Source organism: Cyrtonyx montezumae, unplaced genomic scaffold (genome assembly GCF_038088225.1).
Source record: "Cyrtonyx montezumae isolate F1298 unplaced genomic scaffold, pur_monq_1.0 scaffold_8, whole genome shotgun sequence".
Classification (NCBI taxonomy): Eukaryota; Metazoa; Chordata; class Aves; order Galliformes; family Odontophoridae; genus Cyrtonyx; species Cyrtonyx montezumae.
The window spans coordinates 1,784,000-1,811,913 of NW_027072089.1; the positions used below are offsets into that span (position 1 = coordinate 1,784,000).

A 27,914-nucleotide genomic window follows, 5' to 3' on the forward strand; every position below is an offset into this window, starting at 1 on the left:
AGAGACAGAAGGCGGGAAGTACTGAGCAACGGCGGGCGGGACAGAGAGGCGGGCAGCCACGCTGCGTTCTGATTGGCCATTGAGAGGGAAAGAGGCGTGGCTCCGCCTCGCGGTGCCCGCTGGGAGTTGCAGTCCTCTACGGCACCTGAGGGGCTATGGGAGGGCCAGTGGAGGACTACGGTGGGCGGGGGAGAGCACGTGGTCAGGGCGGGGCCCGCGCGCCGCGGTCACGTGATGTTTGGGTGCCGGCTGCACGGCGCGGGCGCGCGGCGGCAGGTGAGGGGTGCGCGCGGCGGCGGGGCTGTCCCCGCCCCCTTCTGTCCGCGGGGTGCGCGCACGTGTGTGTGTATATATATGTATGTGTGTGCGAGCGCGATCCCAACGTGGCAGTGCTGGGGTGGGGGGTGTGTGTAGCTTGGGGGACACGGGTGGCATTGTACAGGGACGCGCGTTCGCGAGCGGTGAGCAGGGCTGGCCTTGCGTGTGCAGTTATAGGCTGCATGCTGGCCTTGCACGGGGTTTGTGAGCGTGTTTGTGAGCTGGGAGCAAGGCCGGCGTTGCACGGAGCGTGCATGCACAAGGTGAGGACTCTGGCTTGTGTGTGCATGGGCTGAGTGATGCAAAGTGTCTGCGTTTGCAAGCTGGAAGCAGAGCTGGCCTTGCACAGGGCATGCATGTGTAAGCTGGGGACCAATTGCTCGTGCACTGGGTTTATGTTTGTGTTTGCCAGCTAAGAGAGGGGCTGGCTTTTCATAGAGTGTACATGTGCAAAGTGGGGCCTGTTGTGCAGAGTTTGTGCGTTTGCAACATTAGGGCATACGTGTGCGAGCTAGACTTACTGGCCTTGCACATGGTTTGTGTTTCTGCTTTGTGAGCTGGGAGGAACTGTGGCCTCACATAGGGTGTGCATCTTGAAAATAAGGTCTGTGACTTGCCTTCCTCAGAGGCATGCACATCTGAAGTAGCATCTGTGGCATGGGGTTTGGGTGTTTGCAAGATGAGAACAGGGCTGGCGTCGCACTCAAGGCTTGCATGGGGCCTTGCACAGCCCTGTCTTGCACAGGGCTGGATTTGCACGCTGGCCTTGTGCAGGGTTTACAGTTGTGTTTGCAGCCTGGGAGGAGGACTGGCCTTGCAAGAGGCATGCATATGCAAAGTAGGGTTTGCAGCATGGAGTTTGTATGTTTGCGGGCTCTAGGATAAGAGCTGACCTTCCACGGGTTATGCATATGCAAACTGGAGACTTGTTGATCTTGCATAGGGTTTGTGCATTTGTGAGCAACTTGGGGATGAGGCTGGCCTTGCTTGGGGGATGTATGCCACGAGGAGCATGAATGCTTCAGTGGCAGCAGTGGGTTCAGCTGGTGCAGGGCTCCAAGGCATGTGCAAACCCAGTGTGTCTTAGGAAGCCTCTGGGCATGGGTGTTCTTTGCTTTCTCAGCCCATGTGGCTGTGAATCAGCTGCTAGGATGGAAATGTCATTGTCAGACTTGTAAACAAATGTTTTTGGGAAAATGCAGGTAGGGCAACAAAAATCTCATTGAAAAGAGAAAGCACTGATTTCCTTGGCCAATGTTGCAAAATCTTTTTTGTTGCTGTGTCTGTGCTTTAAAATGTATGGAAATAAGTTTAGTCCTAGCTGCATTGAACAGCATTTGGAAAACTGTTTCAGTGTCTTTGTGTGCATGTTGAAAAAACAGAAGACTTTGCTACCATGTGTATTTTCCTTCTGCCTCAAATGCATGGAATGTACACCATGAAACCTTGGGCTGTTTGTATTTTAAATGCACTGTGACATTTGCAGCTCAGGCTGTCTTCATGTTTGGGGACAAAGAATGCACAAGTGCTTGTTCATTTGCAAACTTGGAGGTGGTATGTGTGTGCTGCAGGATTGGAGTCCCAAGATTTTGCTTATCAAGCTGGGTAGAAGAGTAGGGTTGGATAGAATATGACAGAGATGTTGTTGTATGGGAGCTAACTTGGAAACTTTTCTCTTAATTCCCTCTCCTTTATTTGTCTAACAGAATCACAGAATTGTTTGAGTTGGAAGGGATGCTTGAAGGTCATCTCTTCTAACTTCTCTGCAGTAAACAAGGATACCTACTACTTGAGCAGGTTGCTCAGAGCCCTGTTTACCCTGACCTTTAATGTCTTCAGGCATGAACCATCCACCATCTCTCTGGCCAACCTGTTCCAGTGTTTTACCTCTCTTCGTGGAAAAAAAAAAAAAAATCTTCCAATCATCTCTAGCTTGGTCTCTGGATATTCCCAGGGTGCTGATGATGCCCAGTTTCCATCTCTTCAGGCATCGAGCAAGCAGGAAATAAATTCCACTGCTCCCTCCCTTACTTGCTTGTGTCTGATGTAATTGAAAATAAAAAGCACAACTGCCACTAATGAGGCTTTACAGGATGTGGGAGACACTGAGCTCAAGTGTAAATGAAATTGTGTATCCTCTGTAATCTTGGCTGCTTGGTTACATCTTCCTCCCTGCTTTCTCCTGATTTGTGTCTAAAATGAAAAGGGGAGCACGAGCTTGGAGAAACTTCTTGGGTGTAGAGCCTTTGCCTTGCACCTTATAATATCATAGAATCATATAAACATTGAACATCCCAAATCAGTAGGGACCTACAAAAATCACTTGAGTCCAGTTCCTAGTTTCACAGAGGACCACCCAAAATTCAAACCCTGTGTCTGAGAGCATTGCCCAAATGCTCTTTGAAATCCAACAGCCTGGAGCTGTTCCTGCTGCTTTTGGGAGCTTTCTCCATGCCCACCACCCCTCTGATGAAGAACATTTTTCCTGATACCCAGCCTGAGCATCCCATATTCCTGATGAAGGGTGGTGGAGACCTTGAGGGTTTGGACATCTGCCTGTGCAACTCCTCTTGGATGAGGATAATTGCTGGAGCACTTTGGTGATTGTAGAGATGCCCTGAGGATAAACGCTGGAAGTCTGGTGTTTGGCACCTTCCTGGTGTTGGCCTTTACTTGGAAATGATGCTGAGAGTGAGCAAAATCTGTGTGCTATCCTTGGCTTGTGGCCCAGATCTGTGGGTGGAAAGTTGAATGTGTGAATGATACAGGACTATATAGTCATAGAATTATTAAGGTTGGAAAAGACCATTAAGATCAGCTAGTCCAACCGTCAACCCATTGCCACTGTGCCCACTAAACCATGGGTGATGGAGTCACAGCCCTTGGAGGTGTGCAAGAAATGTAGAGATGTGGCATTGAGTGTTAAAGTTTAGTGGGCACAGTGGGGATAGTTGATGGTCGGGCTGAATGATTTTAGTGGTCTTTTCCTATCGGAATGCTTCTATGATTCCCTGACAGCAAGATGGCTGTTCTGGGGTGAAAAGTCATTCTTGTGTATTTTCAGAAGCTTGCACATTGATATCATTGATATTACACTATTTAAAATCTAATTAAAAAAAAAGAAGAGGCAAAATGTAAATGAATGAGTCTGCGCTTCCCCTTGCTTATAAATATATATCGAGTGGTATTTTGAATTGCTGATTTTTCTGGGAGTTCAGGGATATTTAAATAGCAAATGGGAAAGGGTAAATAATATCAAGATAAAAATAAATGCTTTTGATTCCCTGTCTGTGCCATAAATGCATTCTGCTCTATGAAAATTGAAAGAACTTTAAGAAAACTCATTTACTTTTGCTGTTTTTGTCTTCCTTTCTAAACCTAGAGCTACACTGAGTGGGCAGATGGCTTTTGCTTGGGTTTTGATGCATCCTCTGTGGTTGCTGTCAGGATGAGTAATGGTGTAAATCTATGACACCTGAGGGCAGGAGGAGCATGTGTTTTGCATAGGGTTGGAGTCATCAGGATGAAGTTGCTAATAGCAGAAGGGACTTGTGTGTCTATGTCTGATACTGTGCTTGAGACCTCATGGTTGGATGGGTACCATGGATGGAGGGATGCAACCTATGGGTGATCAGAGGACACAGTCCTTCCATGTGGTCTGTGTTGTCTTGCAGAGCAGATATATTTGCCTGTGATGGCACTCAGATTTCATCCAGATATTTAAATATGAGCTTAATTCACAAAACAAAGTACTGCAATGTATTTAAGCTCTGGTGCTTGCTAGCAGAAGATTGCAGTGTTTCTCCTCCAGCAGCATCTCCAGCCCTTCAAACTTTGTCTTCTTTACAGCCTACTTTTTTGACTCGTGCATTTACCCAAAACCTGGCTAGATACTTGCGTTGCTGCTGGCAATTACGTGTTACAGGGATGAAGGATGCTTGTACTCATTGCTTGATGTTGAATGTCCATAAAACTGAGTATGAAATGGGTGCTACAGCTCTGGCTGGAAGCATGTGCTGTTTTGCTGTCAGAAAGGTTATTTGTGTTTTTTAATAAGGCACTGTTTTTCTGCCAAAGGAATGCGGTCAAAGTAGGAATCCTGCTCTGTTTTTCTGCTTGGCTTGCTAATGCTGGGAAGCAAAAGGTTGTGAAGAACTTCTGTCCCTATATCTTACATTTTAAAGGAAACTGTTTTTTTTTTTTTTTTGCATAGACTTCTGCTTACTGTGTGAGATGAGAAGAATCTCAGATACGATACGAGGGAACTCCCAAACTTTTTAATAGATGCATTGGAAATAAAAAATTTCAACAACTTGAACAGGAGCTGTGTGGTAGAGTCTATATATAAAGCTATGTTTAGCTTTCTTTTTTTCCTTTTTTATTTCCTTTTTTTCCCCTCTCAGAAAGCCCTTTTTATTTACCACTTGCATGTGACAACTCATGACTGTGATCACAGTCCCTGTTCAGTGGTGCTCACGTGTGCTCAAATTAGGAGAAAAAGCAGTTTTTGGGTCTGCTTGGTGAAGACAAGATATTTTCTCACTAGGTTTGCAAGCAGTGCAGTGATGGCTTCGAATTTGGGTGAAAGATGCGGGAGGAAAATGTGGGCAGAGTTTGCTGGCTGTTAGGTACAAAGCATCATCTGAGACTTTCATGGAGGGGGAAAGTGTTAGTATGTAGGAAAGCTGTTGCGAGTGCCATTGCTGGAAGTTGGAGATGACAGTTTTTTCTTTTTTAAATGAAGCATTTTCAGTGTGAGTGAGCAATTTTCCCTCCCCAGTGTTATTCAGAGAACACCATATAACATCCAGATTCCCTCCTTGAATGTAGTCGTCAGCAGATAACCAGCACTGAAATTTTCAGCGTGAATAATTTGCACAGTAAACACATTAGCAGCAAAAAAGAGGACTTTTTATCAGTATGAGCAGTGGTCACAACTAACTGTAGATAACTACAAGCCCATTGAAGCCGAATTATTACCATCGTCACCCTACCCACCAAGCATGGCTCTCCTTATCCCTTCTTAGGGATGCTCTTTTGTTATGCTCTATATTTTTCTAACTTCTATGGCAAGAGAAACATTGCTATGCATCAGCTTAGTGATGGGAAAGTGAGATGAGGCTGCAGGAACTCAACAGAACTATGCTGAATGGTTGATTTTCTTCATTTGCTATTTATTGCACTTCCATCTGCCTGCCACTGCGGCCTGCAATCAGTGAGCTGTTGAGTTTGTGCAATTTTGGTATTGTTTTTCTTGGGGCATACCATTTGTGGTTGAGGTACCATCCCTTGCACTGTTCAAGAAGCGTTTAGATGAGGTGCTAATGGATTTGATTTAGTAGTTCAGTGGGTAGGGATGGTGATAGGAGGATGCTTGGACTAGATGATCTTGTAGGTCCCTTCCAACCTAATGTATCTATGAATCTATGAATTCCCAAAGTGTGGGCTCAACTTGTTGAAAGGGAGGAATGCTCATGCTTTGCTTGCATTGGTAGTTAGGCACAGGCACTCTGTTAAATCCCTCCATTGATTTAAAATTGGAGAATCATTTGAATTGGACAAGACCTTTAAGATTAAGTCCAACCATCAGCCTGATCTACAGAGTCCTGTTATTAAACTGTGTCAGTGCTACATCTATGCATCTCTTAAATACCTCCAGGGATGGGGGATGTACCATTTCTCTGGCCAACTTGTCCCAGTGCTTGGCAGCCCTCTCTATGAAGAAATTCTTCCTGATATCCAATCTGAGCCTCCCTGATGTAACTTGAGGCCATTTCCTTGTGAGTATGGAGGAAAAGAGACTGACTCCCCAATTTGCTTCAATGTGTCTTGTGTGCTGAGATGTGTGGTTCATACCATTATGGGCTGGCTTAGAGACTGCATGTGAATTTACCTTCTTTTTGCTGTGGATCTTTATTCATGAGAAGCCATTAAAGAAAAATACGTTAATTGCTACAGCAGCCTGAAATTAGCTCTGATGAACTGTGTTTTGTATTCCCAGCTGGCAAAAGAAAACGTTCATCTTATTGTATAAGAGTAGTGCTGTGCATTAAGGTGTAGATTTATCTACGTGTCTGTTTATTTATTTTTCATGTCTTCCATGTTTCTGCATCCTTCTGTTGGAACCTGGATATCTTCAGCTGTTCATAGAGTCATAGAATGAGTTGGATTGGAAGGGACCTTGAAGGTCGTCTTGTTTAATGCCTTCTATGGGCAGGGAGATCTTTCACTGTACCAGTTGGCCAAACCCCCATCCGACCTGGCCTTGAGCAGCTTCAGGGTCGGAGCATCCAGAGCTTCTCTGGGTAACCTGTTCCAGTGCCTCCACCATCTTTATAGTAAAGAATTTCTTCCGGCAAAGCCTAATGAGGCAGGAGCTAATCATTAACACATCTTTGCCTTTCTTTTTGCCATAAAGCAATTGATTTGTTCCCTTGTGACACTGTGAGCTTCCTAGACTCTTCTGAGGTCCTCTAAACTTTTAAAATACTTTATTTGTACACGTTTCACCATACCACTAAAGAACTGGATGTGCAGTTTATCTTTCCCAAACGTTTTGAAGTTTTCTGTCTCCCTGATATATTGCCAGAAAATCTCTTATCTGCCTGTTGCTGGTCATGAGACCCCAACATCAGTCCCACCAAACATCCTGCTGCAGGCACTGACAGGAACAGTTGTTCAGAGAATGAATGGAAGAAATGAAGTTTATATAAACATACATTATGTTATAGGAACTATTATGTAACAGTTTGCTCAGGGAAGTGGTGGAGGTGTTCAAGGAGAGCTAATACTTAGGGATGTGGTTTGGTGGACAGTGTTGGTGATAGGTGGATGGTTGGGCTAGATAATCTTAGGGATCTTTTCCAACCTCAATGATTCTGTGGCAAATAATGTATGTTTCTCATATATAAATATACTGCATGAGTTTTTATTTGTTGGGGAATGGAGCACTGTGCTATTCGTCCCTGTGGTGCTATCAGTGGATCGGTGGAGTTGGGATCACCCAGTTGTGAATAAGCATATATGTGATCAGAGGATGTGTGCCCAACTTCCTAATGCTCACCATCTTCTTAGCTACAGTCATGTACAGGTTATAAAGCTATTTGGATATCTATCAACAGAGAAAAATTACATTCTTTTAGTAAGACTATTCTTCCTAAGGTTCGATTAGGAAAAGATCCAGACAACTGCAGAGCTTAAAGTTGTGTTAAAGCTACGTGATAGTGTCTCTGTTAGGGATTTGATTTAGTAGTTGGGTAGGGATAGTGATAGGAGGATGGTTGGACTAGATGATCTTGTAGGTCCTTTCCAACCTTATGAACCTATGAACCTGTTTCTCAGTGCTATGGATCTTCATCTTTGGTTAACTGCAAGTGCCTGAACATGCAAGTAGGTGGCAAAATGTGGGTGTCAGAGTCCTGGAAATGCTGTCCTAAGCTTTTGGACGTAGTTGTTTTAGAGAGCAGTGGTGCACTTTGAAAAGACCTTTTAAGCATTGACCACACACAGCAGGAAAGTTTCCTAGATATGGGTCATTTTTCTAAAAATTTAATGGTTTTCTATCGTAGCAGAGTGCCAAAACTGGTCCTCTTGAAAATGCATCTTAGCAAGTGGTGTAAACAGTGCTGCAAGATTACAGTAAAATGGTATGCCGTGACAGATGCACTATTGAATCCAAAAAAGCAGATTGACAGTCCCTTTATAGATAGTGTAATATCTCCCTGATTATCATCGCTAGAGCTTTGAGTGGATGGATTCATTCTCCTTTACCTCAAATGTTGAGCAGTGGAAAAGATTTCAACAGTTTGTTTTTTTTTTTCACCTCATGAAAACACTGGCAGTGTAATTATAAAGATCGCCTTCTATGTGCGTGGAGAGTTGTTTTTTATTTGTTTTCTTTTTTACTTTGCATATTATTGTGGGATATATTTGTCCTGCTTTGTGCACAGTTGTTTCCGTTAGTGCATAGAGGCATCTCAAGGGCTCCCAGGTTACAGGCTTGCACTTTTCGCATGATTCAGTTGTGTTGGACCCCCTCTTTTGATGTGAATTTAAGTATAATCCTAGGCTTGGAAACAAGGGTGCTTGACTGGATCATTTTTGTGATGCATTTGAACGCAGTACGTAGATCATTTAATTGTTTTGAGTTGGAAGGGATCTTTAGAGATATCTGGTCCAACTCCCCTGCCATGGACAGGGGCATCTGCAGCTAGATAAGGGTACTCAGAATCCCATCCAGCCTCGTGTTGAATGTCTCCAGAATGGGGTGCAGAGAGCAGCCTGGTGGTCCTCCTTTCCTTGACTCACTTGACTCCTGCTTTCTTGCACATCTTGACTTCTCCCATCCTTGTTGCCCATGTGAGACAGAAGGAGCTTTTGCCTTTTCCTTGGTGGTTAATTTGTGACTTGACATGCTGTTCTTGGGATGTAACTTACCCTTGGCTGGGAGGGCTCAGATTTTGCTGCTTTTCTCTGCTGGCAGAAAGGTGAATGTGAGTATAAAGCCACACTTTTTGAAAGTGAGTGTCGTCTTGAAACCTTTGATGCTTCATGGGTTGAGATGGTAATTGACTCCTTGGAAATAGTTGATAGCTTTCAGGATAAGGTGATAAATGTGAAGGTGGAGTTCCTCTGATATCTCATCCTACCTCAGATGATGTCCTTCCTCCACTGCTCATGCGGTCCAGATGAAGATCCATCTTCACTCTCAGTGAAGATCAATTAACCTTATCTCAAAGCCCATGTAGTTGATTAAGGCAAGACTTTCTGGTGTTACGTTATGTGCATTTCCATTCCTTACCTTCCTGGTAAGGAATTCCCTCCTTTTGCCTGCTGTCTTCACACCAGTTTGCAAAGTTGCTCTCATAAGCAGATGGGGGTGACCTTGGACTTGCTCCTTTGGTAGCCGGGCTCTGATGTGCGTCTCGTAAATAACTCTGTTGTTCGATTTCATTGCCTTGCCAAAAATAATTACTACCTCTGAGCCTGGGCTTTGCTGGGCAAGCAGGAAGAAGGCATAGAAAAACCTTCAACTGTTTTTTTTTTTTTTTTTTTTTTTGCCTGCTTTCATCAGTGCAATACTGCCAACAGGGACCAGGAACTCCCTTTTGGGGCATGAATCAGGCCGTGCTCACGTTCAACCAGCACTGCTCGTATTCTGGGCACGACTTTCTTTCCTTTCTGCTTTTCAGAGTCATCTTAAATTCACATTCCCAGCGATGCCTCCCTCGCCTGCTCTCCTTTATTACTTCTTAATTTGTTTTTCCCAAGTATGTCCTGTGCTCGGATAAGCATCTTCTCTTCTTTGTGGTTGCAAAACCAACTCCACCTGCAGTCCTCCTCCTCCAGCTGCCAATTGCATTCATCCTCCTTCTAGGCAGAGGTGCTTTCTGATTTTCAGCACGTTTTATTGAGTGTGTTGGTTCTTCCAAGCATATCCTCAGAAGGTGGATGGATGCCATTGCCTTGCTTTGTATCTGAGCTGGTGTTAGTTGTGGTCATGTGTGGAGCTGGTGGGGAAGGGGGGTATTTTTAGTGTGTGCTTCTGTGCGCTCCTTGAGGGTCCGCCTACAGCTGAGTATTAAAATAATAGCAGGGACATTGGGTAATCTTTGCAGCGAAACGTTGATATGCAAATTGCCATCTCAAGAGCAAACCTCAAGGCGAGTTTGGCAATGCACGCAAAGCTCTGGAGCAGTGTGTTTTGAATACAGATTGCAGCTAGGGATTTCACCCAGAGGGCATACTCTTCTCATTTATTCTGAATCTTAGTGAGGCCAGGAATTCAGTGTTGGAAGCCAACAGGGTGAAACGTGTGCACCTTTAAAAAGGTAATAGATTAGTGCTGGCGAAACAAAATGTAACGTCACCTCTGTAACTTGAATTTCCAAGGTTGCAGAAGCAGTAAATTCAGTTGTGTTTCATTTGCAAGTGATTCCTGGGCACTCTCCAGGGAAGTATTGGCTCCAATGGCTGCAGAGATGGTTTGTGAGATTTGTAAGTATTATCTGATAGTGAATTAGCTTAAACCAACTGCTTAAGTGCTGCTTTGACTTATGTTTTTGCCTCTCTGATAGATAGCTTGACTGTTTGAAACCTCTCAGTGAGGAATATTGGGCTATATATATATATATTTGTTTTATCTTTCTCATTACTGTGTTTATGGTGACCCTAGTAGAAATGAAACTGTGACGTCTGCAGATGGGGAGTATTAAAACAGTGGTTTTGTGGCTCTGAATCCATGACTGTCCAGGCTCATCCTGTGTCACATCAGCACAAGCCAGGAACCATTTCTTCTTTTTTTCTCAGTTGTATTCAAACCAAGCTGAACTACATTCATAGCTGGGCATCTGTGTGGTGTTGGAGGTAGGTCATGCGAATACTATGTAAATGTATGGACAGGGAGTGGTGAGGGAGGAGGTCAAGAGCAGCTATTCCACACCCTGGAGCCAGTAGCCAAAAGGTCATAGACACATGGAATATTCCAAGTTGAAAGGGACCCTACAAGGATCATGGTGTCCAACTCCTGGCTCTACACAGGACCGCTCTAAATTCAAATCCTTCGTTTGGGAGAGTGATCCGAATGCTTCCTGGACTCCAACAGCTTGTGTGCTGTTTATGGGTTGAATTTTTTGTATATTTCTGGGACAGGTAACCAAGTGTTTTTGCCTGTGGAGTGCCACAGTGTCCACAGCCATTGGTTAGGAGGGTTGCATCTACATCCTTTTTCACCCTTGCACATGATTTTTTCATGACTTCAGTAAAGTGTGCTTAGGTGTGTATAGGACTTGCAGCCCATGATGATTTGTTGGGATGTATGGTTGTACTTTAGTGTAGTCAACTTGTCCAGCGAAGTGCTGGGAGGATGTGACATGGAGCTTGGTTTTCCTCCATGTGTAGCACGTGGAAGTTAATGTTTGAGCAATCTTGGTTATTTTCTGAAGAGTTCAGCTAGAATTTTCAGTTTAAATTGATGAATTAGTGCCCTATTCTGTTAAGTTTTGTTTGACTTTCTAGATACTGCAAGGAAGATACGAGTCAATATGTGAATGCTGCTGTGCTTGCTTGAGATATAAATATGGAACAAATAAATTTCATGCAGGTTTAGTTTATTCCCTTGCCAACTAGAAGTTGTAAGAGGCAGTTCAGTAGGCTTGCCCTGTTAAAACAGCGAGGCAGAAAAAGAATTTGAGCCCTCTGTTTATTCCAGTTCTTGAGGAGTAAATGCTGTGGTTCTTCAGGAATGCTAACTCGTAGAATTCAGTGCACCCTCAGTGTGCTTGCAGGTAACACCAAGCTGGGAGGAGGTGTTTCTTCTGTGTGAGAGAAGGAATGCCCTACAAAGGGGTTTGGACAGGCTCATCGAAGGGCTGAGGCCAATTTTATAAAGTACAGCAAGATCAAATGCTGGGTCCTGAACTTTGGCCACAACAACTCCATGCATCACTACCGGCTTGGGGCAGAGTTGCTGGAAGCCTATGCAAAAGGATCAGGGGGTGTTAGATGACAGCTGGCTGACCATAAATAAGCAGTGTGCCGAGGTGGCCGAGGAGACCAATGGCATCCTCTCTCGTATCAGAAATAGCGTACTCAGCAGAAGCAGGGAGGTGACTGTCCCTATGTAATTGGCTCTGGTGGGGCCACACCTTGAGTATTGCATTCAGTTGCATGAGGAGCAGCTGAGGGAACTGGGATTCCTTCTTTTCTGAAAGAGTGGTGAGGCATTGAAACAGGCTACCCAGGGAAGTGGTGGAGTCATCATCCCTGGAAGTGTGTAGACGTGGCACTGCAGGATGTGGTTTAGTGGGCGTAGTGGTAATTATTGATGGTTGGACTAGATGATTTTAGAGGATTTTTCCAATCTGTGATTCTTCTGTTATGAAGACTGGGCATTGTTGGTCATTGGCTTGTATCATGATAAATATGTTTCTGATTGTTGAGAAACAAGGGAGCAAACAGGGCCAGTTCTTTATGGTGTTTTTTGTTTTTTAGCTGTCTGAAATGGTACAAATCTTGATGCAGTAGAGCCTAAAGAAGGATGATATTCAGTGGAAAGATAAGTAGACTTTTTTTTTTCTGTCATGTACTATGGAAGAACCAGGTGGCTGAGACTTTATGGGAATGTTCTCTTGAGTTTGATACAAGTTTTTGTTGATCAGCTTATAGTTCACTTGTGTCCTTTTACTTTAATTACATATTCCAACACCATAAGAGTTTTAAATATCAAATTTTGAGGGTGTTCTCTGCCAGAACTATATGGTTTAAGTGCTGTTCCTGTTGGCAGGCATCTCAGGAGCTGTTGACTTCCCTTCTTCGTAACCCTATCCTATCTGCTTATTTTTCCCCTTTTTAAAAATGAAAGAGCGTTTGATAAAATCGCAGTGTTCTTAGACATTAAAAGGAAGGATAAAGAAACTTTGAAAGTAGTGATCTATCTGTAAAGTGCTCTCATGGATATATAACTCTGAAGATCACCATGTCTTGCCTGCATCTCAACTGTTGGGCGAATAAAAGACAAAATACAGTTCTAGCTTTGTTCATGGGTGTCGTGTCTTCTTCGCGTCAGTCTTTCATTGCATCTTGTTGTCATTAAACATGAGCTGGTTTCGTCTTCATGCACTGCCTTGTACCTAGTTTCATTCCACAGTTGTTCATGTCTTTTTCTGACTTCGGAATGCTCTGTTTATCACTCCACCGTTCTTCCCTCTTGATACGTCACCAGTGAACATTTGTATGGCTGCCCTTAACTTTCCCCAAACCCTGTTCTTTTGCTGAGATACCCACAGGGAACCATGCAGCAGCCTGTTGTACTGCTGTTTCTGTTGATCTTGCTAAACAAGATTGCCTTTGCATTTCCTGATACTTCCTTCCAATCTGTTATCAACTCTGTCTGCATTCAGTCTCCTAGTTTTAGACCTTTGAGTCAGAAATTGTCTAACTCTTGGTTTATGCACCATTTAATGTGATCCTGAAGGGATGCAGTTGACAGTGTATTTCAAGTAGTTTGTAGTAGCTAACACTTGAGGAGTGTTATCTTTTTCCTATGTATGGCAGAGGAGTTGAAACTAGATCATAGAATCATACAATTCTAGAATTATCAAGGTTGGAAAGGACCTCCAAGGTCTTCCAGTCCAACCATGCACTTGGATAGGCCCAAGTACTGACCCTTGGGGGTCATGCCCAGTTGCCAGCTGGATTTAACTCCATCTTTAGATGATCTTTAGGGTCCTCTCCAACCTAAGCCATTTTGTGATTCTGTGAAATTTGTTTTTTTTTTTTTTTTTGGACCAGGAAAAGAGGTTAAGCTGTCATAGCATGGTCTCACTTGAAAATTTCACAAATGGTAAAAATGAGATGTATTTTTTTTGTCCGTACTCTGACTTCCTTGGTATTTGTTCTATCAGATTGTTCAGTGAGGGGAAACTTGAAATCATGAACTGTGATCTTACTGGGTAGGAAACATTTTTGTAAAGCTGTGCATTTAGGCTAATTCTGTCTTCCATACAATGTGCTGAGGATTTGTGATCTTAAGCAGACATTTGACAGATCTTAACTAGTTTGCTATGGCTTGTCAATCAAAATTATACGCCTACCTCACTCCTTCCTACTTTCTCTCTTTTCCAGGTTTTTTATTTAGCCTGGTCATTAAAATTGCTTATAACCATAGAAACAGAGAAAACCCGCCCCTTACATTCCAGTTCTTCACCATGATATTCCTGTACTAGCATCATGTGAATTATATACATGATGGCTTAAAAAAAAATTCAGGTAGGCTGAGTTGTCATTAATTCCTCCATACATCAGTGCTGTTCCTCCTGATGCCAACCAAAGGTTGTGTTTCTCTTGTGTTCTTATATGGTGCCCAGGCCAATGTGAGACCTCCAAAGAACAACCTTTTAACAAAAGGCACTAGAACAGATTGTCTAGGGGAGATGAAGAATGGATACCCTGTCCATGGAGACGTTCAGTGTCAGGCAGGACCAGGTCCTGAGTAACCTGATATAGCTGTAAGGGTCCCTGTTCACCGCAGGGGAGCTGGACTGTATGACCTTTAAGAGTCATTTCCAACTCAATTCTGTGATTCTACAACAGTTGTTAGAAAGGAAGACATATATGTGGGGTATGTAGGAAGGTGGGAAGATGAGTTAAGGAGAAGATGGATCAATATTCAGCAGAGAAGCTACATACATGATGTCATACGTATTGATAATTTCAGTCTTTGTTTTCATTTTTTTTTTGGTTGTGTGCTCAAGGCAACTACAAGAGATGGATGTAATCACAGAATTGTAGGGGTTGGAAGGGACCTCCAGAGATCACCTAGTCCAACCCCCCTGCGAAAGCAGGCTCCCTAGCCCAGGTTGCACAGGTAGGTATCCAGGCAGGTCTTGAACATCATCTCTCCAGAGAAAGAGACTCCACCACCTCTCTGGGCAGCCTGTGCCAGTGCTCCATCACTTCACTGTGAAGAAGTTCCCACGTGCATTTGTGCTGAACTTCCTGTGCATCAGTGTGTGACCATTTCCCCTTGTGCTATTACCATACACTGCTGAGAAGAGTCGAGCCATGTCTCTTTGCCTCCCGCCTCTTAGATATTTATATACATGGATCCGATCCCCTCTGAGCCTTCATTTTTAAAGGCTGAGCAGACCCAGCTTCAGGAGAAGTCTCAGGACTTCTCTATGAAACAATGCTTCGTAGAATTATAGAATGGCTTGGATTGGAGGGGACCTCAAAGGTCATTCAGTTCCAGCTCCCTGCTGCAGGCAGGGCTGCCAGCTACTAAGACAGGCACTAGATCAGCTTGCCTGGTGCCCCACCTGTCCTGGCCTTGAATACCTCCAAGGGTGTTTAAGGTCTGCTTTCTTCTTCAGCAGTCTTCACCATCAGTGGGTTTTGAAGTTGTTTTTAACTTTTTTTTTTTAATTAAGAGAAAGCACATTCTCAACAGTTAAGCACATTTACCCCCACTATTTTTGGTGTGTGCATATTCTGGTGTGTGCATATGAGTAATTTCTCAGACTGATGTGTAGGTCTGTGCCACAGATGGAGAAGTTGGTGACAGGACTTAGTTTGTATTGCGTGTATTATTCATGTTCTTTCTCTGCAAGAGTTGTTGGTCCAGAGGAGGGCCCCTAGGATGATCAGAGGGCTGGAGCATCTCTTCTATATAGAAAGGCTGAGGGAACTGGGCTTGTTTAGCTTGGTGAAGAAGAAAGCTCTAAAGAAACCTAATTATGGCCTTTCATTACTTACAAGGAACATATAAACAAGAGGGGGGATGACTGTTTACATGGGTAGATAGTGAATAGGACAAGAGAGAATGGTTTTAAACTAAGGCAGGGGATATTTAGGTTTTACTCAGAGAGGTTGTGGATGCCCCATCCCTGGATGTATTCAAGGCAAGGCTGGATGTGGCTCTGGGCACCCTGGTCTAGTAGTTGGCAACCGTGCCCACAGCAAGGGGTTTGCAGCTGCATGATCTTTGAGGTCCTTTTCAACCCAGGCCATTCCATGATTCTGTGGGGCATCCATAGCCTCTCATATGTTGTGATACTGTAATTACGAAGAGTGAAGACTGTCCTTGAGAAATTGTTGCGTGTGTTGATGTTTGGAAGTTTCCCTGGATGGAGGCGTGAGTTGTTCCTGGAATAGCTGGATTTGGGAGTTTCTCTCTTGTTCTCTTGGAAAGGTGATTTTTGACCTTTGACCAGGGAAATAATGAGGAAGAGATGTTGTGTGATGTAGCAAGAAAAGGTGTTGCTGAGCAACCATGGTAGATTGTAAAGGTCTTACTTATTTACTCTGTCTTCAAAACGTATCTCAAGATATTATATTTCATATTATATATAAAATTATATATATATGTCATGCATTGGATCTTCTGTTGTCTTTTAAGGGTCTTGAAGTAGTTTGTATTAGTCAAAGAATAGAAAACAGTAATTGTGTGGCTCTTCTAAGTGTTAGAACCTCAAGGCAGGGAGCTCCTTCAGCATCCGTAGCTGCTGTTTGTGGCATTCCATGTAGTTTGATTTTCTCCACCATCCTGTGACAAGGAGGGATTAGAAGGCTGTGGTGGATCTGGAAGGCTGAGACCTACGTAGTCATGATCCAAACTAAGCAACCAGTCAGTTATAAGCAATTAGATTAAACTGGTTTACGAGGAGGAATACCATATAAAGGGAGTAATATTTGTCTCTTTAACTTCCCATAGTTCTTCTGTCTGAGTTGCTTAAACTCATCCCTTCTGAAACAGTTTAAAAAGAGTGTTACTAGTTTCATCTATTTAGAAATATTCTCCTGGTCATACATTGTCTTTGTATTCCTTTTGTGTTTCACTCTTCAGCCTGTCATTTTACCATCCAACATATGGTCTGAATTTTGGGTGGTCCTGTGTGGAGCCAGCAGTTGGGCTCAATTATCCTTATGTGGATCCCTTCCAACTTGGGATATTCTATGAAATAGGAAGGACAACGCACACTACAGAGTGCATGAAGTTTTTTTTTTCTTTGAACATAAGAAATTGCATTAAAACATACTAGATTCCTTCTGGATTTGAGACACACACAAGAAAAAAAGTCAGTAGAGTGATTAGAGGAGCAGTCAGATCTTCGTGTTATAAAATACCAGCTGTGTATTTGTTTATGTGGATGCATTATCCCTGTCTCTTGCCCTGTAAAGTAATATTTTTTCCTCTAAAGTGAGTGTTTATAAATTATTTTTCAGTTTTTTTTGCAAATTAGGCTTCATTACAGATGCGAGAGACCTTTGTACAGTTTCTGCTGCTTTAGTGTGGGTTTTATTCCTCAGTGCTGAGATCTCATCTAGTGCTGTGCTCTGGTGGTTGTCTCAGCTGGAATAGGAGTTCAGCAATCCCATTAGTTACGTGTTTTTTTTTTTTCTTTTTGTAGTGTAAAATATAGGTAAAATGGCAATATATCCTGTTAAACTGCTGAAGATAGAATATGAAGCATGAGATCACTAAGCAGGGAAACATTATTATTTGTGGAACTTGGTTCAGTGAGTATGGCAGTGATTTGTTAATGCTTGGACTAGATCTTCTTAAACGTCTTTTCCTGCCTTAATGAATCTCTGATTATGTGAAATCACAAATTGCAGAATGTTTCCAGCTATATCTCACTAGACATTGTGTCACTCTGAAACTGAGGTGAAAGAGTTGTTCTTGTGTTTCTGCTTTTTTTTATTTTAATATTCATGTCACATTGTTGTCAGAAAAGCTTTGTAAATGAAAATGCAATCTTTCAAAAGTTTTTGTTGTTGTTCTTTAACAAATTCACGGGCTGTGAAAGCCCTGAAGCAGCGTTTGAGTCTAAAGATATAGCTAAAGCCCTTGGTCTTGGGAATACTTGACTTCATACTGGGGGAAATGGAGCAGACAGAAACCTATATGTGTTTTCCCTTCTGATTTTCACTTCTTCCTTTTCCCTACGCAGAGAATCGACTGACACAAGCCCTTGGTCTGTTGTGCTGCTGCTGCCTTGTGCCAAACCAGTGGCTCCGCATTACAAGGGAACAGAAGCGTGGGTGAGTTATCTGTTGTTTTCTTTCAGTGACAACCCTTGCTGTTTCAGGTGGTTTGGTATGGCTGTTTTCTTCCATATCTCCTGAGCTCACTGGCAGTGGTGCTGTATTTTGTTGACTTGGATGCTGGAATGAGTTAGAGTAGTAGGCTCAGTAGACATTCACTTCTGGATGGCATCTTACACTTCTGGAATAAATTCCTTGATTTGATTGGGTGGTATTGGAGAGGAAAAAAAAAAAAAGAATCTCCATCCAGCTTCTTCCCTCCCTTCTTGGCTGATCTTGTCTGACTTGGCTGCTTCATTAAGCTCTGGATGGCACTCATCACACATTCGCTGACTTTGAGTTGGCTTTCTGGCCAAAGAGAGTGCTAATAGATGCTCACTGCTAGGAACAGATGGGCAGTGAGAGTTTCATTTTTCAGGATGTAACAGGCTGTATTTGTAAAACCTTTAGAGTTTTTAACAGCAGAAGTAGTTTCCTTAAACTACATCTGTTTTTCCCACCTGGAATACTGTTGTGGTAATTTGTATCATGGCTAGAACAGTTATTTCACCTACTCCAGCCTAATGGTAGGGCATCAATCTTTTCTTAGGAATTTTTGGTGCATCAGTTCCTATTCCATAAAACACTTTAGAAATGAGGGGAAAATATAAAGAAGGGTTTTATAGATTTTTTTCAGAGTTACTTGGATATTTCTCACTTAATTCTTCCTTTAGATGCAACAAATCTCTGTAAAAAAGATTTTATTTCTTTACCTCTGTTTTCCGTAGCATGGGGAGAATTGGCTTGTTCCAGCCCCATTTCATATACAGCTTTGTAATGCTGAGTAAACAGTATGGAAAAAGTATGCCTATTAGTGTCCTGAGTAATCACCAACAACAGAGTAAATATGAGGTTAATGAGATTAACTGCAAAGAGGAACATAAGTGTTTGAGGGCTCCTCTCCGTGATGCTGTAGCCAGTGGCAGCCTGGTTTCCCTTGATGGGAAAACCCTCAGCATGGTGTAGATGCTGTAGTGATTTTTGCTGCTTTTCCCCATACAATGCTTAACGAGTTCCTACTGCTGACATTTTCTTTTAGATACCATATGATATTATTAAATCCCACTCCTTGCAAGAGGGTTGGAGCACTGCTTTTTGTATTATTTTTCCCTGTTTATGTTCCTAGCAATGGGACTTGGTGAGTAGTCTGATTACCTCTTGCTGTTCCTCCACTGTCTTCCCCAAGGAAAGTAATATCCTCCTCCATGTCTCCTCGATGTTGCCAGAGGAACTGGACTTAGATGATCCAAAACGATCCCTTCCAGCCTCATTCATTCTGTGCTACCACAAGAGTATCATATTCAGAAATGCATTGAGATTTCTCTTTTCTTATCAAATCTAGACAGAGCTTGGGATATCATTTGCCCTTTGCATTTCTCCTTCCAAGTGGATGACCTTCACATACTCTCTGTAAAGCCTCTCAGGGAGATAAAGACCCATTTCCAAGAAAAAACGTGTCTTTCTTCTACTGTATTATCTCTTGGTTCCTCTCCTTTTCCAGCCCTTTGGCTTAGTGGATTTTCTGAATATGTCTATCTGCCTCTCTCATCTTCTGGCAACCAGCAGCATGGTCTAAATGTCAGTGCCTCAGAGTTGTTTATTTGCATTTTCTCCACCCAAAACTGCATATGTGTGGTTGACTTGAAGCTCTAGGCACCGACTCCCCTTACTGGACAGTGGACAAACTGCAGGATATTTTTTTTATTTCAAATAAAAATCCCTTACTGAGAAACCTATTTCGTTTACTCAAGATAAGCGGTGTACATCTGACCTTAGCATTTCTGTTTATTTTTTTTCCCAATGGTTCTGATTAAACTGTGAACCTTCAACTTAAACAGTTCACGCAGAATATTGGCACTGTGTGTTGCCCAAATGAATTATTCACCTTGTAGCTTTTGAATGTCTTCTGTTTTATTTTTTAATAATAATAAATATTATTAAAAATTTAATAATCATTTTTCTGCTTTTTCAACTGAGTCGAGCAGTGGTTTCTCTTTCCTACCAGCTGTCTTTCATTTCAGTGTGATGAAGATTGTTTTATTCTATCACAGCTTTGCCTAGTGCTGAGATTTCCTTTTCAGAGTGCATTGCTGGAAGTCAGTCTCATGACTTAATGTTGCCTGGGTAAAGTGGAAGAATGGTCAAGTGTTCCACTGTTGGAGTAAGGAGATATTGGACAGCAGTTTTGGTAAATCATGACTTGGTTTTGGAGAGGTCCTCTGGGTTGATTGTGGTGTGATGGTGTAGTGCTTCTCTCTCACCTGCACTGCTGTGTCAGAAGTGGAGTCTTCAGTTCAGGAGAGACATGGGCCTTTTGATGCAGGTCCAAAGGAGGGCTGCAAAAATGATCCAAGGGATAGAACACCTCCACTCTGAGGATGGGCTGAGAGAGCTGTTCAATCTAGAGAAGACTCTAGGGAGACCTGATAGTGAGCTTTCAGTATCTAAAGTGGGGCTGTAAGAAAGAAGGTGACAGACTTTTTTTTTTTAGCAGAGTCTGATGTGATAGGACAAGGCGAAATGGTTTCAAACTGAAAGAGGAGAGATTTAGATTGCATATAAAGAAAAGGTCTTTTATAATGAGGCTGATGAGGCCATGGAACAAGTTGCCCAGTTAATCTGTCAATGCTCTATCCCTGGAGACATTGAAAGTCCGGGTGGACAGGCTATGAGCGCCCTGATGGAGCTGTAGGTGACCCTGTTCGTTGCAGGGGAGTTAAATGGACCCTTACAGGCCATCTCAACTCAAATGATTCTGTGATTTTAAGAAATGTTTCTGTTGGGAATGGTTCCATGACTTGCAAGGAGCCATCTCGAGCAGTGTTAGGAAACAGAAAGTAGGTCTTCAGATTGCTTGGTGGGATGGTCCTTCAACCCTTCCCTCCAGTTCCCATTAAGCTTGGTAAATAGGGGGCTGATTGAGCTCAGAGATTCCTTTCCAGAGCCAAGGCTTGTTCATGTGAGTCGTGTTAATGGTCAGCACGTAAAGATCTTATGCTGGTGTTGGATGGTTTAACAGTATTCTAGGACTGCATGATTCCTGGTATCCAGAAGAACAAGAATTTTTTTCATAAGGGAAGGAATGTGTTAAAATCACCACAGGTCATCTTGTAGATTCTGTTAGAAATCTTTGCAAATAGAAGAGCAGTGGAGACAGCAAATGTGTGTATGCAGAGAAGGGACTCACAGTATTTCTTGTGTGAGTGGAAACTATTCTGCTTGTTGTGGCATGTTACTAATATTTGCATTTGAGCACTCCAAACATTGAAAGTGATGTAACGCTTCAGAAGCCTATTTTATTTCTTCTTAAATGGATGGTTAAACCTTCCTTTTTGCTGTGTGGATCTTTAAGCAGCTATGCTCATCTCCTTTGGAAATCATATTAAAAGCTGTTTTATTTTGGAAAGCGCTTGCTTTTGCCTGTTTTATGCAAAATCACTTTTAATTGATCTTTCAGATGATTGAGAATAGGATGGAGAAGCAAGACTTTAGTACAACTTGCAATTCCTTCTGGTTTTCCCTCAAAATAAGAAGCCACTTCGTTAAGATTTATGTATCTAAGCACAGTTTATGCACCCATGTACAGCCGTGGTTTATCTGCGTACTGCAGCAGGCTGATGCAAAGAAATGCCTTCATCAGTGGTAGGAGCTGTTTCAGGGGAACTCCCCAACTGTTCCTGTGATAAATGTAGTGCCAATTTCTTGCCACCCTCTTCATAATTGCTGTTGTATCTTGTTATGTTTGCGATTATTCTTTTTTTTTTTTAATTTAACGTACTGGAGGGTTAAAAACTAAATGATGCAAATCCATTTCTTGCTGTGCTATACTGAATCAGAATAAGACCATTAAACCAAGAATCGTTTCATTTTTCAGCAGTAGGATGCTTTGGAGACAGGTGCTGGGTATGCCATGTCTCTATTCCTCTCAGATACACAATACTACATTAGAGTTTGCACAAACCTGGATATTGAATACAGATTGCTGAAGTGGTTCTCAGCAATTCATGCATCAAGACCTCCCTCCTATCTATTTAAGATGAAACAAGTGGAGCAATTTGATGCTGTACTACACTTACTACTTTCTAGGTTTGGGGTGTGAGGTTCTTCAGTCTACACCTTCTTGGTTATGGACTAGGTTCACCGTGATTTGGCTCTGACATAGTCAAAGGTCAACTAAAGTATAGTGCTTATCACATTTTGCTCGCTGTTAGAGTCATAGGATCGTTAAGATTGGAAAAGGCCTGTATGATCATCTAATCCAGCCATTCACCTACCGATCTGTGACCTTTATTTTAGACAGGAGGTGGATTATGTGCATGTGTTAATACTTGACTCCATGGTTTTTTCTTATTGTGCATGCGATTTCTGTCAGTATCTGGAATCACAGAGTTGTAGAGGTTGGAAGGGACCTCTAGAGATCATTGAGACCAGCCTTCCTGCCAGAGTAGCTCCCTACACCAGGTTGCATAGGTAGGCATCCAGGTGAGACTTGAACATCTCCAGAGGAGACTCCACCACCTCTCTGGGCAGCCTGTGCCAGTGTTCCATAACCCTCACTGTGAAGAAGTTCAGCACAAATGTGTGTGCAAACTTCCTATGCATCAGCTTGTGACCATTTCTCCTTGTCCTATTACCACACACTACAGAAGAATCCAACAATGGTCTATTAGAGTCAGCTGAGAGACTGTCTGAGAATAATGAGCCGTACCCTATCATGGTGAGCTGCAGCAAGAACCTGATGGAGATGTATGGCAGCATGCTGTGAGAATAACAGAGAAGAAACTGAGCACTAATATCAGATTTGAAAGCTCTTATTCATAGAATTAGTAGAAGTGTGTAAATGTATGTCCTGCTGTTGAAAGTCCATCTTTGAGTATGAGCTGCAGGATATAAGATACTGAAGGTAGAAGCTGTGCAAGCACAGGAAAAGAAGGGTGGTTCCTGACTTAGGTAGCTTGAATTTAATCAGTATATTGATGAATTCAGGCAGTTAGGAGGGTGGGAAGCAAAGCCCAGCTGGAGTCTTTCTGAGTAGTAGGCCCATAGGAAGTCTTATGTTCCAGAAGGGTGGTTTTGGGGAGTCTGTAGCCTGGCAAGACAGCAGTGATGTGGACTGCAGCATTGTTGGCAATGTCCTATGCTGGTGAATTTCTCTGTGGAATTAAGTTAAAATATTTGGAGGAGATTAAACTTTTTAGTTGTGTAAGCACCAAAAGTAAGTGGAAGCCCTTTATTGTAACAGCTTTTGGTAGCATTTGTTTGAAATATGCCACATGACAAACCTTGAGTGCATTTTTGGTATGCTTTTCAATCTTTATTTTTTAACATTGAGTTTGATTTGAATATGGGATGTCTGTGGCTTCCGTTCTGAGAATTAATAAAAGCATAAAAGCCAAGAGGCCCATGTTGCATCATGGCAAGCCAGGTGATGGAGTCATCATCCCTGGAGATGTTGAAGAAATGTGTAGATGTGGCAGTGGCGACATGGTTAGTGTGCATGGTGTTGGTGGGTCAGTGGTTGGATTAGATGATCTTAGAGATGTTTTCCAACCTGGATTCATTGATTCTGTGACTCAGGTGGGATGCTGTGTTCCCTCTGTACTTCTTGTTCACCTGTGTTGCCACTCCTTTGCCCTGGAGGTGGTGTCCTCATGTGTTAGCCAATTCAGTAAACTTGCTGTTGCTGCTGGTTGTATAATGAAGCATTGGATTTGTTTTTTATAACTGTTACAGGAAAAAATAAACAGCCCCCTTTCCACCCTCACCCCTCAAAAATAATGGATGATAAGAAGTGTGAAGTAAGCAAAAAGTGCTTGTCATTAAATCTAAATTCACTTAGAAACATCTAGTTTAGACTGACAGCTTTAGAAGCTCATTCTCTGCTTTTACTGCAAGAACAGTGTTACACTGCTGTATTATATCAGGGAGTACTGTAATAGCTGCACTTCTGTCCTGGATGGCTGTGTAGCTGTAGGTTTTGTGTTTGAGTCGATGATTATTTTAACTTGATGTTTCCATGACTAAAACAAAGGGGTAGCTGCTCTGAGAGATTAATAGAGAGTGAATTACGTGTTTGTAAAAGATATTAAAAGCTACAGTAGCAGGTTTGCATCTTGGCATTGGAGCAGCTGAGATGGAAATGGGATAGGAAGCAGCTGAGAGGCTGCAGTGTGTGTCCTGGAAATATCCGTGGCAGCATGTTTGCATGTGTGGCAAAGCTGAGAGCCAGCCACAGATGTCGTTGCAGAAACAAGAGGAACAAGGGGGAAAAAAAAAAGAACTACAAAAAAATCCTCAAACACCAAAAAGCCCTTGTGTTTCCCAGCATCATTAAAAAATGGTTATAAAAAAAACCTTTTTTCCCTACCGTGATGCATAAATAGCAGTTGAGATGCCCAGGGGCTTTCTGCCACTGGGAAGAGTTTCCCTGGGTTGTTCTGCTCTTGTGACTTGTCCACACAGAGCTAGAATGGCCAAGTAATGTCCTCTTCAAGCCAGGTGTCTGCTATCTAGAGGTGCTGGGTTATCCATATCAGGGTTATTCTGGTCACCTGGTAGAGCTTGAAGCATCCCAACCCTGATAGTGGGCCTACAGTGCTATCATGGTGGGAGCAGGTCACAGAACTATCATGGTTGCTGACTTCGAATAGTTAATGCAGGGTCTTTATTAATTTCATTTGGTGTTTAGTCATGTTTCTGCTGGGAAACCACAAAGGTTTTAGCGTGTATCTGGGACATCCTGGTGAGCTGCAGTTCAGCATGGATCAGTTCCTCCCTCCTATGGATGTGTGGGGCCTCAGCCAGAGGTTTGATTTTTTTGGTTTGATTCTCTGTCTGTCCTTTTTCTGCTGGCTGGGCTTGGTGCTGCTCTTGCCACCTTCCCTTCAGAAATCTCTCTCGGCTCAGCTTGCTTTTTTTAGCAACATGCTTTCATCATTTATTATACTAAAGGCGCTCCTGCAATGGAGGAGGTTTTGGCTGTTATTTTTAACTGAATGTTTCATTGATCTGATTTACAGCATGAGCTGCTGGCTGCTGTATTCGAGGGAGAGAGGAGAGCCAAGTGTGGTGTGGGGCAGGGAAGGAGCAGTGTGGGAAGGTCCTATCTTACCTCCCTTGTCAGAGCTAATGCATTGTGGAGCTGGAGCCCAAAGGTGCTTTTCCACATCACTTCAAGCCAATATAAGTCAAGATTTCTTTTCATTTTTTATTTTTTGAAAGTGCTTCCGTTGCCTTCACCCTCTATTATTGCCATCCATGTGTCTGTGTGGTGAGCCAGTCCCATAGTCTGATTCATTCAAAATGAAACTCTACCAGTAAAAAAAAGAAAGGGGCTTGGTGTTTGGCTAGATGAGAGGAAGAAGAATTTCAGTATCTGAAGAGGTCCATAAGAAAAATAGAGACAGACTCTTTAGCAGGGTCTGTTGTTATAGTACAAAGGGAAATGGTTTCATACTAAAAGAAATTTAGATTGGATATGACTGGAAGAAATTTTTTACACTATGGATAGTAAGGCATTGGAACAGACTGCACAGAGGAGTGGTGGATGCCCCATCCATGGGGGCGTTCAAGGTCAGGCTGGTTAGGGCTCTGTGCAACCTGATCTGCCTGGAGATGTCCCTGTTTATCGCAGAGGAGTTGGATTAGATGGCCGCTAAGGGTCCCTTTCCAACTCAAAGTTTTAATTCTGTGATCCTAAGATTTTTAGCTCTGTGGGTTTGATTTATCTTAACTGCATCCATAGCTGAAGAGGCTGAGTGTGAGCCATCAGAGTGCGGCGTGACCTTGGTTGGTATGATGGGACTTCTGTTGGCGTTTGGACTGAAGGTAGATCCTTCTGGACAATGCCACTGTCTGTAGTGGGGAGAGTGGAGGGTCGATTATCGATGCTTTGGTACACTCTTGAGTGCAAATCAGAACTAGGAGCACCCAAAACCTTTGATGACAGATCAGCATGTTCAGCTTGGTTCAGACCAAGTGCATGAATAAAAGGAGAAGCCTGAGGAATTGGTTATTTTTCTACTTGGTGAACCAGAAAATTAAATACAAACACAGTGTGTGGGTCCAGGGTATGAAAGTGAGAACAAATGAGCGCTGTTAGGTTGTTTTCAGAAGTGGAATTTATCTTTCAATAGTCTGAGGTCTCTCACTTCCTTTAAGGCTTTCTCCTGTTGGTGTCTTTATGCCTTTTCCACTTTAGTAGGTTGGCTGCGTTAATCACATCACAGAGAAGAGTACAGATCACTGATCTGGGCTTTGCTCCTCCACCCAACCGTCAGTGAACTTGTTCATGAAGCACGTAAGAGCGTAATATCTCAATGTCCTCAAGGAAAACAGAGGAAAATGCAGCGATTACCTATTTTTTGGGGGGATCATTCAGTTGAATGGTTAGTGCATCCAGTCAACCAGTCAGGAAGTGTATAGGTCTAGATTATTCATGTATGCTGCTTGCTGCTTGTCTGGTACTCGGGAGGGTACTTTGTAGAGGGAATTGGGAAATGGATGGGAACTGAAGCTGTGTGGCAAAGCATCCATGGCATACATTAATATAGAACAAGAGAGTGGAGTCATCGTGACAGAGGGAGTGTTGTAAGAGCTGAGAGTAGGGATATTGGAACCACAGCATATCTTGAGTTAGAGGTGACTTTTAAGGATCACTGAGACCAATTCCTGGCTCCATACAGGACTTAGCAAAATCCAAACCCTACGTCTGAGGGTGTTATCTAAGTGCGCCTTGAACTCCAACAGCGTGGGGCCATGACCATTTAGATTAGACCTGAGGAAGCATTTCTTTTCTGAAAGAGTGGTCAGGCACTGGAATGGCCTGCCTAGGGAGGTGGTTGAGGCACCATCCCTAGCGCTGTTCAAGAAGCGTTTAGATGAGGTGCTAAAGGACTTAATTTAGTAGTTGGGTAGAGATAGTGATAGGAGGATGGTTGGACTAGATGATCTTATAGGTCCTTTCCAACCTTATGAACTTATGAACTTATGACCACTGTTGTGAGGAGTAGCGTTCCATGCCCATCACACTCTGGTGAAGAACCTTTTTATAACACCCTGACTGACCTTCCCCTGACAGAACTCTATGCTGTGTCAACTCAGTGTATCCTTTGTCCTCCCCTGGCCCCTTAACCAAGGAAATTATGATTCCAGAGAAACCAGATACGCAGAGTAGCTCCTATGTGAGGTCATGGTAACTGTCATAAAATCATAGAACTGCTTAGGATGGAGATACCTCAAAGATCATCTAGTTCCAACTCCCCTGCTGTGGGCGGAATTGCCAACCACTAGATTAGGCTGCCTAGGGATGTTGAATTTTAAGTTGCTTAGTGGTAAGACTGTATGTTGGTGAGCCAAGTTGGAAAATAAATTGACTCAATCTCAGCACGCAGCTCTCAGTTGGGCTTTGAGCTGACAAGGAAAGCAGTAAAGGCACTGAAGAGTGACACAGTGCTGTCTCTTGGTTGTCTGTTGGTGACATGCAATATGGACCTCCATTGTGTTCTTCCAACAGGAGTGCATAAAGAATTTCTCATTTGCTTGAGAAACTGTGTTTTCATCAGATTTTAGTGTTCAGAGGGAGAGTTGTTGAACTCTTCACTTTGATGATCCCTTTTAGGATTTACAGAAAGGCTGAGTGAGAGCTTAACCCAGCCAGCACAAGGAAGCAATCCTCTCTTTTCTCTTGGAGGAAGATCCTGGCTGCTGTGACACTTCTACATGAAAAGGAATGAGCCAGTTAGGAAAAAGATGACTCAAACCTGTTTCTCTGTCATAGTATGCATGGCTTTGGCAAGGAGGAGGCCTCTGTCACAACAGGTGCTACTACGGATGGCACCAATGCAAGTCTCATATGCTTCATCTCAGGATCTTGTGAGCCTCTGAAGATGACTACGCTAACACATGTCTGAGGAGAGGAGGGATCTTGCATACTGTTTGTTATTTTCCCTGAATGCCCAAATGGTCGCCATTCTCTTCCAAGATGTTATTTGTGAACTCTTCTGTTACCGTCT

The 27,914-nt window shown here is 42.9% G+C and overlaps 1 protein-coding gene across 1 annotated transcript in view; it reads left to right on the forward strand.

The window, feature by feature from the left end:
- Nucleotides 1–231: 231 nt before the first annotated feature.
- The window catches only part of TSNARE1 (t-SNARE domain containing 1), a 484,781-nt gene continuing 457,098 nt past the window's right edge, over nucleotides 232–27,914 (forward strand). The window contains exons 1-2 of the mRNA XM_065752794.1: nucleotides 232–276; nucleotides 17,769–17,859. The gene's annotated coding sequence lies outside the window, so the exon portion shown is untranslated. The remainder of the gene's footprint in view (nucleotides 277–17,768; nucleotides 17,860–27,914) is intronic.